Source organism: Amblyraja radiata, chromosome 15, assembly GCF_010909765.2.
Source record: "Amblyraja radiata isolate CabotCenter1 chromosome 15, sAmbRad1.1.pri, whole genome shotgun sequence".
NCBI classification, from domain to species: domain Eukaryota; kingdom Metazoa; phylum Chordata; class Chondrichthyes; order Rajiformes; family Rajidae; genus Amblyraja; species Amblyraja radiata.
Window position 1 is genome coordinate 11,513,687 of NC_045970.1, and position 9,905 is coordinate 11,523,591.

A 9,905-nucleotide genomic window follows, 5' to 3' on the forward strand; every position below is an offset into this window, starting at 1 on the left:
AGGTAGAAGACCGAATCACTGGGCTGGGAAACATCTTTGATTATGTTTGCTGCTTTTCTGAGGCAGCGTGAAGTGTAGAGCTGCAACCACAACTTTCTGCAATTGGTTGTGATCTTGGTCTGAGCTTTTCCCAAACTAAGCTGTAATACAACCCGACAAAAAGCTTTTTTATGATGTATCTGTAAAGGTTTGTAAGAGTCATTGGAGACATGCCAAATTTACTCAGTCTCCTGAGGAAGAAGAGATGTTGTTGTGCCTTCTTGGCCGTCACTTCTATGTGCTCGTCCATGCCAGTTTGATTGGTAATATTTACACCAAGGAAATAAAACTCTTAACCATGTTCACTTCGGCATCATTGATGCTCATTGAGTCATATACTCTGCCACACTTCCTGAAGTGGATAACTATCTCCTTCGTCTTGCTGACACTGAGGGAGAGGTTGTTGTCCAGGCACCATGTTAGTAAGTTCTCTTTCTCTTTCCATTACTCTGTCAAGGATCCAGTAGCAGAGAAGGGTGCCCTTTGCCATTCTAGCTCAATGAGTTTGAAGATAAGTATGAATGGGATTATGTGTTGAAAGTAGAGTTACATTCAATACATAGGAGTCTGAGGTAGGTGTCCATATGTTCCATTGGGGAGATTAGATGGCATCTTCTGTAGACCTGATGCGATGGTATGCAAACTGCAGGGGATTAAGGCTGTCTGGAAGGCAGGAGGTAATGTGAGCCATCACCAGTCTCTCAAAGCACTTCATGATAGTAGATGTCAGGTCCACCGGACAGAAGTTGCTGTGTTACTTATGTTTGGCACCTAGATAAATTAACGAGCTGTGAGGAGAGTACAGTGATATATACCTATCTATATAATTAAAAGTCTCATCTTGACCACTTCCTGTCTGGGCTGTATATTGATTTTAGAAAAAAAGCTACCATATATCGATATGATTTTTAGCCATCTTTTTGATTTTTGAAAAGCTACCATATATCGCTATGATTTCTGGCCATCTTACTCACAGTCCGCCTCCGCTGAGCAGGCCCCAAGGATTAGTCCCGTCGATGAAAATAAAAAAGATATGAATGTTTAAAAAAAACCTTGAAATACTCTCGCCTGTCAATCACAGCGATGAAGGTAACGCTCCTTCTGGGGGGTGGGGCAGGACTACAACACCCTGGATGCTTGGACGTGACTCGGTCACTCTGCAAGATCACAAAGGAGAGGCCACGACTCTCATTCTAAGCTGTGAATCAACTGAACTGTGAGTCTGCAATGTACTTGCAATAAATGCTTTGTTATCCCTTAATTTTTATTTTATTTATTAGAAGTAAGTACAATACAGTGGTACCTTTTTACTGGTTCCCAAAATTATGTTAACATAATACATTCTCTGTACAACTTCCTTTTTTTTTTTTTAAGATAAAGAGAGAGATAAGAAAGAAAGAGATAGTAAAGAATAGAGGAAAGTCTAGTGTGTGTGAAAAGAAAAAAAAGAGAGAAAAAGAGCTAGTAAAGAAAAGAAATAAGTAGGAAAGTGAAGCAGGAGGGAGATTATCCACTTGACACAAGGCGATGCTTTTTTATATTCTTTTTTTAATATATTTTTTTATTAAAGGTAATCAATTACAATGCTTCAAACAACTTTATATCAAATTAATTCAATTTGCATTAAGTAAAACACTAGTAATACTTATCTACTATTTTTTTAGAAATAATGATAGAGAAAGAATAGAACAGTTATAAATCATTAAGAGAGTGATTAAATAATAATTTGATTATATATAAGAAAGAAAAGAGAAACGAAAAAAAAAAAAAAAAAAAAAAAAAAAATATGTAACCACAATATGTATTATTAATAACACTACTACAAGTGATAGTATCAATAAAGACATATATGTTAATTCCAATATAAAAATGAATTATTCTCACCAAATCCCGCAGGGTGCACGCCAAGCTGTGTTGCCAAGAACAGCTACTTCTCTAAATACTGTATATATGGAGACCATATCTGTTCAAAAGAATTATACTTGTCCAATAGGACAAATCTAATTCTTTCCAGATGTAACGTCTCCATCATCTCTGTTGCCCACATTTTGGTTGTGGGGGATAATGTTCCCTTCCAAAATTTCAATATGATTTTTTTCCCAATTATCAAACAGTAATCAAAGAAATTTCTTTGATTTACTGTAAGTGATAGATGTAAATCCGGAATTCCAAATATTATTAGCTTTAGGTTAGGGTCCAATTTAACTTTGATGACTTCAGAAATAACTTTTAAAATTTCTGTCCAGTAATAATTCAATTTAGGACATGTAACGAAACTATGTATTAAATTTGCCTCTGCTTTCTTGCACTTATCACAAATAGCGGAGAGATTCGGAAAAATACTATTTAATTTAGTTTTCGAATAATGTAACCTATATAATACTTTAAATTGTATCAGTATATGTCTGGCGTTTAATGAACACCGGTGTATTCGTTGTAGACTTTCTTCCCAGTTTTCTTTTGTTATAGCCAATCCCATTTCATTTTCCCATGCTTGACGATATATTTCCGTTATTGGATTCTCCTTATCCAAAATGATGTTATATATATAGGCTATTAATTTTTCTGTATTTGGATATAAATTAAACAGTTCGTCTAACAATCCTGCTTCTTTATTTTTATAATCTTGTGTATTGGATTTAATATAATCTCTAATTTGTAAATACCTAAACAAATGTTGTGGAGACAATCCATAAATATCTTGTAACTCCTGGAATAAAAGAAATTTTCCTTTTCTATAAAGGTGTTCTATCCTTGTAATTCCTAAATCATCCCATTGTTTAAACCATCTTTCTTGATCATCTTTCACCCATACCTGAAACTTTTAATTTTTACGATACTGCTGCACCACATTAATCCAAAAAATCAATAAATGGAGACCAAATCGTTAAGAATTGGTCTTGTTTGTCTATAAGGAGGAGCCTCATTCAGATCAAATCAGAGAATGGGGAACTATTAACTCTACCCAAGGACATTAATAAAAGGTTCGCTCAATTCTATCAAAACTTATCTATTAATATATAAAACTCTCGCCCAAAATTCCGAAACGGAACTCCGTCCGGCTGTCACATTTCTTCCATTGATTCCCTGCAACTCCGAAACTGGACGCAGAATCGCCGACATCTTTTCCATTTCGGTAGAGATTTCACTTTTCTTTCTAAGTATCCGCTCCTCATTACATTCCGTCGTGTTTAAGTACACGTTTTTAATCAAATCCTTCCCCCCCCCCCCCCCAATATTTCAAAACTAAACTGGCTTCACACCCACAGAACCTTCACCAGCCCCAGCCCCTGCTGAACGTTCCATCGTGTGATGTCACAATGCCCAATCTTCACATATGTCCAATCGGAATGGATCCATTTACATATGCCTATGCAGGAGCCCAAGCCAATGGTGAACGTTCCATCGTGTGATGTCACAATGCCCAATGCTCAAAGACATCGTTGCCATAGAGAGGGAGTACAGAGAAGGTTCACCAGGCTGATTCCTGTTATGTCAGAACTTTCATATGAAGAAAGACTGGATAGACTCGCCTTGTAATCGCTAGATTTTAGAAGATTGAGGGGGTATCTTATAGAGACGTTTAAAATTCTTAAGGGGTTGGACAGGCTAGATGCAGGAAGATTGTTCCGGATGTTGGGGAAGACCAGAACAAGGGGTCAAAGTTTAAGGATAAGGGGGAACGCTGAATCGCCGACATCTTTTCCATTTTGGTAGAGATTTCTCTTTTCTTTCTAAGTATCCGTTCCTCATTACATTTCGACGTGTTTAAGTGTACGTTTTTAATCAAATCCTAACCCCCCCCCTCCCCCCAATATTTCAAAACTAAACTGGCTTCACACCCACAGAACCTTCACCAGCACCAGCCCCTGCTGAGCGTTCCATCGTGTGATGTCACAATGCCCAATCTTCACATATGTCCAATCGGAATGGATTCATTTACATATGCCTATGCAGGAGCCCAAGCCAATGGTGAACGTTCCATCGTGTGATGTCACAATGCCCAGTGCTCATAGACATCGTTGCCATAGTGACAGTACAGAGAGTCAGATGTGGGCCGAGGAGCCTTCAAGACAACATGAGATGTTCCCATATTGTGTGAAAATATTTACGTCATTCACCCCTGAACCTCGATAAGAACACCACCTGCACATCTTAATTAAATTAGAGAAAAACGGAAAAGAGGTCGGGCATTTACACTTTTAAGGCTCTGTGTGTGTCGAAGCTTCGTGTGTGTGATGCCGCACCGCTAACCCCCCCACCACCCCCCCCACGCGTTGCCGAGACGGACCCGACTTCGACGACTTCAAGATACGATATTTTAAGACGGCAGGGACCCGACTTCGACGACCAAATCTCCCCTGGGGGCTACAGGTAGGGAACGGTCTTTATGCACTTTTCCAACTCTGTGTGTGGGGGTGGTTAGTGTGTGTGAGGCGCCCGCCCCCCACCCCCCCCCCCCAGTGGGGGCTACGGGTAGGGAACGGCTGCGTTGGGGGATCAGACCCAACGGGTTTGCCATTGGTCGTCGTGTTTAAGTGCACGTTTTTAATCAAATCCTAACCCACCCCCCCCCCCCCAATATTTCACAACTAAACTGGCTTCTCACCCATAGAAGCAGCACCAGCCCCAGCCCCTGGTGAACGTTCCATCGTGTGATGTCACAATGCCCAATGTTCAAATACATCGTTGCCATAGAGGGAGTACAGAGAAGGTTCACCAGACTGATTCCTGGGATGTCAGGACTTTCATATGACGAAAGACTGGATAGACTCGGCTTGTACATGCTAGAATTTAAAAGATTGAGGGGGTATCTTATAGAAACTTACAAAATTCTTAAGGGGTTGGACAGGCTAGATGCAGGAAGATTGTTCCAGATGTTGGGGAAGTCCAGAACAAGGGGTCACAGTTTAAGGATAAGGGGTAAATCTTTTAGGACCGAGATGAGAAAAACATTTTTAACACAGAGAGTGGTGAATCTCTGGAATTCACTGGCACAGAAGGTAGTTGAGGCCTGTTCATTGGCTGTATTTAAGAGGGAGTTAGATGTGGTCCTTGTGGCTAAAGGGATCAGGGGGTATGGAGAGAAGGCAGGTACAGGATACTGAGTTGGATGATCAGCCACGATCATATTGAATGGTGGTGCAGGCTCGAAGGGCCGAATGGCCTACTCCTGCACTTAATTTCAATGGTTCTATGTTTCCCTCTCCGAAACCCCTCTCCCACCCATCCCTCTCTCCCCCACCCCCCTTCCCTCTCTACGCCACCCCCTTCCTCCTACCCCTCTGTCCCTCTTCCATCACTCCCCCAACCCCTCTCCACCGCCCTCTCCACTCTTTCCCCTCTCTCCCCCACCCCTCTCCCCCTCCCTCCCTCCTTCCCTACCTCCCCATCCTCCCCCTCCACCACATCTATCTCCCCATCCCCCTCTCTCACCCCCTACCCCGCTCTCCTTTCCCTCCCAAATCTGTCCCATTTCCTCCCCCTCCTCTCCCCTCCCTCCCCTCTTCACATCCCCCCTCCCTCCCCCCCCCTGTGTGTTTGGGGGTTGGTTAATATGAGTTTGATGCCGCAGCCCCCCCTCCCCCCCCCCCCCTGCAAAACGCCGTTGGGGAAACAGACCCAACGGGTCTGCACTTGGTCTAGTATACATCTAAAACTAAAATAGAAGACAATAAAATTATACATTTTTTGGATAATTGTAATCTGCCAAAATTGGATATCTTAGAACAAGAGGAATTAGGAGCTCAGATCACAAGTGAAGAAATAAGAGAAACAATAAAATAACTGAAAAATGGGAAGACGCCAGGACCAGACGGTTTTAATAATGAATTTTATAAAAGATTTCAGGAGTTAATGGTCCCACGATTACTTAAATTATACACGTATGCCTTTACCGAAAAGAAATTACCAGAAACACTAGCAGAATCTACAATCACGCTTATACTAAAAAAAGATAAAGATTTAGAAGAACCGGCTCATATAGAGCCATATCACTTTTAAATACAGATCAGAAAATTTTAGCAAAGACTTTAGCAAGAAGATTGAGTAAATATATTAATACATTAATAAACCCGGACCAAACGGGGTTTATACCTAAAAGACAATCATCTAATAATCTGAGACGACTTTTTAATATAATGTATTCAAATAAAACGGAAAAGGAAGACTTATCAGTTATATCTTTGGATGCAGAGAAAGCATTTGATCAGGTAGAGTGGCAGTATTTATATATAGTACTCCAAAAATTTAATATGGGAGACAATTTTATTAGATGGGTAAAATTACTATATGATAAACCGATGGCAAGAATATTAACTAATAATATGTATTAGTATAATATCTCCAAAATTCCAATTATCAAGGGGCAATAGGCAGGGATGTGTTTTATCACTCCTGCTATTTGCCCTTATGATAGAGCCTTTGGCTGAAAAGATAAGAACGCATCCGAATATTCAGGGATAAAATACTAATGACTCTAATAACAAAATTTCATTATATGCGGATGATATACTTTTATATATTACAAATTCACAAACGAGTATCCCGAATTTACTAAATTTAATAGAGGAATTTGGTTATTTTTCTGGATATAGAATAAACTGGAACAAAAGTAAAATTATGTCACTAAAGCCGCAGAAAGCGAATCACCTATTAAAATTTCCATTTAAAATTGCAACGGAAAGATTTAAGTATCTGGGTATTCAAGTTACTAGAAGATATAAATCATTATTTAACGCTAATTTTATTCCATTATAAATAAATTGAATGCTCTGATTACATTTTGGAAAACGCTCCCATTATCATTAATTGGCAGAACAAACGCTATAAAAATGATAGTTCTACCACAAATAATATACTTATTTCAATCCCTACCAATATATATACCAAAACATTTTTTTTTTAAATTAGACTCTAATATTACCAATTTTATCTGGGAATATAGAGCACATAGAATTAAAAGAAACCACTTGTGCAAACCCAAAGAGGTAGGGGGACTTGCACTGCCTAATATTTTATACTATTATTGGGCAGTGCATATTAAGAATATAATTTATTGGTTGAATAGTCCTTCTCAACAGATGGAATGGATAAGAATGGAGAAAGAGGATTGTTCTCCGTACGATTTAGGAGCGATCCTCTTCTCCCCGATAAAATTGAACAATACATTATATAAGAATAATCCAATTATACATAATATAATACGAATTTGGAAACAAATAAAATTAACTTTAAAATTAAGAAACCTATCTGCACTAACACCAATAGTGAATAACCCGGTATTTAAACCATCTCTTATGGATAAAACATATAGACAATGGGAAAGATTGGGAATTAGAAAGGTGGGTGACATGTATGAAATGGGAAATTTATTATCATTTCAACAATTAAAATCAAAATTTAAACTGAATAACAACCAATACTTTAAATATTTACAGATATGTGACTTTATGAAGAAATATATACCAAGATTTCAGAGCATAATGATAGACCCACTGGAAGAAGCAATGAATATTAAGGCGGACTCACAAAAATTAATATCATATCTATATAATAGTATTCTTAACAGAGAACTGCCATCAACAGAGGCAATTAGAGAAGACTGGGAAAAATAATTAATGATAAAAATTTCCAAAGAAACATGGGAAAAGTATTTGATATATATACATAAATGTTTGATTAATGCTAGACACAATTTAATTCAATTTAAAATATTACACAGATTATATTATTCAAAAACTAGGTTGAATAAATTCTATTCAAATATTTCTCCCATCTGTGTCAAATGTTTCTCTCAAAATGTCAATATCACACGCTCTTTTGTTTCGTGTACAAAACTTCATAAATTTTGGTGTGATATATTTGATATATTCACTAGTCTATTTAAGATAAAAATGGAACCTAATACTGAAATGATTATATTCGGAGTAATGGGAGACGGGAATAAATTAAATATACCCCCAAATTCATTTTTTAATTATGGTTTAATAACAGCAAAAAAATTTAAACTTAAATTTTGGAAAAATGCAACTATACACACATTTAAAATGTGGACCAGTAATATGGTGGACACTGCCCACCTGGAAGAAATTAGACTTGTTAGCCCTTAATGACAATGCCATGAGTTATTTGGCCTGTCGCCCTGCCTGTGCTTGAAACTGCAGTGCTTTATTAGGTACGACTGTGTTTGGAAGGAATGTATGCTTTATTAGGTCCGACTGTGTTTGGTTCATAAGTCCAGCTCATTTCGTGACTTAGTGGACAGGTCGCGTTGATGGCCTAATTTCCAGAGCGTGCAGAGGTCGTGCTGATTGCGTAATTTCCGGTAATTGCCGAGGTCACGAAGATTGCTGAAGTGCTGATGACTGCAGAAGCCCCAAAGTGGAGAGGCCGCGCTCAGCCATGTGAGTATTCAAGAAAGCGTGTGTGTGTGTGTGTGTGTGGTCTCAATGCCTGAGCTGCCAGCCCAAGAATCCATTCGGCCCACAATGTCCATACTAGCCCTCTGGAAACCAGTCCCTTCGGCCCAGAACTCAATGATAGCACTCTGGAAAGCCACCCCCCTCCCCCCACTGGCCAGCAATATTGGAATTGGTGGAGGGGTGAAATCCCTCCCGTGTGATAGATATATATATACTAGACTAAGTGGGACCCGTTGGGTCCCATGTTCACACGGGAGGGCTGGTCCCCGAACGCAATATTCCACCTCTCCACCAATTCCAATATTGGTGGCCAGTAGGGGGGCTTTCTGGAGTGCTGGTATGGGTTCTTGGGGTGGCAGCTCAGTCCCTCAAGCCTGATCTGCTGGCAGCTCACTCACGGCTGGTGGGCTGGCAGTTGACTCATGACTATTCCTTGAAATTCCTTTTCAAGCAGGGTGCAAGGCCACCAAATTCAAATCCATGTTCCTAACATTTCAAGCAGGGTGCAAGGCCACCAAATTCAAGTACAATTTCTTACCACTTTGAGCAGGGTGCAAGGCCACCGAATTCAAGTGCAGTTTCCTACCACTTCAAGCAGGGTGCAAGACCACCGAATTCAAGTGCAGTTTCCAACCACTTCAAGCATGGTGCAAGGCCACCGAATTCAAGTGCAGTTTCATACCACTTCAAGCTGGATCCAAGGCCACCAAATTCAAGTGCAGTTTCATACCACTTTCAGCAGGATGCAATGCCGCCAAATTCAAGTGCAGTTTCATTCCACTTCAAACAGGGTGCAAGGCCACCAAATTCAAGTGCAGTTTTATTCCATTTCAAGCAGGGTGCAAGGCCACCAAATTCAAATGCAGCTTCATACCATTTCATGCCGGGTGAAACCACCATAAAACCATACAAAACACCAAACTCACACTTCAGTAGACATTCAATGTGTTCAGTTGATTCACAGCTCAGACAGAGTCGTGACCTCTCCCTCCCCCATCATGCAGAGACTGAGCCACACCCGCACTTCCGGGTTTTATAACCCCGCCCCCCCCACCGGAAATGGTGTGGCTTTCATGGAGTGATTGACAGGAGAGAGATTCTCAACATTTAAAAAAAAAACTAATGACACCTTTATTTTTCATTGATGGGAAGAATTCTCTGCACCTGCTCAGCGGAGGGGGACTGAGTAAGATGGCCAAAAATCACAGCCGTAAGTGGTAGCGTTTTATCTAAAATCAATATACAGTGCAAACAGGAAGTAAGTGCATTTGCAGTAGTGCCTTTTAACTTCAAGCCAAAGCACCCAAGCCACCATTTGCAGTAAGTAGTGCCTTTCAACTTCAAGCCAATGCACCCAAGCCACCATTTGCAGTAAGTAGTGCCTGTCAACCTCATGCCACCATTTGCAGTAAGTAGTGCCTTTCAACTTCAAGCCAAAGCATC